Genomic DNA, 1,011 nt, shown 5'->3' with positions numbered 1-1,011 from the left:
TCTCTTTCTTCTCTCTTCTCCTTCCTCTCCTCCATCCATCAACCTCTCTATAGCCTCTTCAACATCTTTCTTCTTTACTAACACTCCAACCTTCTCTTCTTCCGCCCACCTCAGAGGCTCCTCTACACCAACCTTCACACCAATTTTAAGTATTTGTACGGCCAATTTCTCATTGGCAAACTGGTCTGTAAATAGCGGCAAAGTTATCAATGGCACACCGGCACAAATGCCTTCAATTGTGGAATTCCGGCCACAATGAGTTAAGAACCCTCCGATTGCTGGATGTGACAATATTAGTACTTGTGGAGCCCAATCCCGGATCACAAGGCCTCTTCCTTTTTGTTCTTTCCTCAAAACCATCCTCTGAAATCCACTTCTCTACTGCTTTTGATGGATCACTTCCTCTTATAACCCAAATAAATGGTCTATTCGATGCCTCTAAACCTAAACCGAGCTCTATTGATTGTGAGGGTATCACATTAGAGGCGCTTCCGAGACAGGCATAGACTACAGAACCAGGTCTTTGAGAATCGAGCCATCTCAGGAGTCGGTGTTCATCTACGGAGGCCTTGTTACCTCTCTCAGCCTTTAACGAGGCATCCTTGTTACACAGTCAAACTGGACCAACGCACCATGCTTTGTTTCCTCTTACCTTCCTGTATTCCTTGACATTTTCCGGCTCCATCTCTTCCAAAGTATTTATTACTATGCCATAGGATGCTAGATCGGCCTACTTCCATTCCTGGGAAAATTCTTTCAGGTTTCCATACATAACTTTCGGAATCTGGGCTTTAGTAAATTCAACTGTCAGGCATGTTAGGCACAACAAAGTACTCTGACTCCGATGTTACACGCTCAAGGATCTTGGAGACGCGTAAATTATGGAGGCAAAGAAGAAGAAAGCAAGAAACACCATGGAACACTATCCTTGGAATCTGAAACCGGTTAGCAATATGCAGTGTATATGACAACAAGACATCCGATATGATACAGCTTGGCCGTGGCATTAGC

The 1,011-nt window shown here is 44.2% G+C and overlaps 1 pseudogene; it reads right to left on the bottom strand.

The window, feature by feature from the left end:
* Positions 1 to 6: 6 nt before the first annotated feature.
* On the bottom strand, positions 7 to 1,007 carry LOC110428856 (UDP-glycosyltransferase 73C25 pseudogene; annotated as a pseudogene).
* Positions 1,008 to 1,011: the final 4 nt, after the last annotated feature.

Source organism: Theobroma umbraticum, unplaced genomic scaffold, assembly GCF_002168275.2.
Source record: "Theobroma umbraticum cultivar Fairchild unplaced genomic scaffold, ASM216827v3 scaffold_1445.0, whole genome shotgun sequence".
Classification (NCBI taxonomy): domain Eukaryota; kingdom Viridiplantae; phylum Streptophyta; class Magnoliopsida; order Malvales; family Malvaceae; genus Theobroma; species Theobroma umbraticum.
This window is presented reverse-complemented; position numbering and strand designations above follow the sequence as displayed.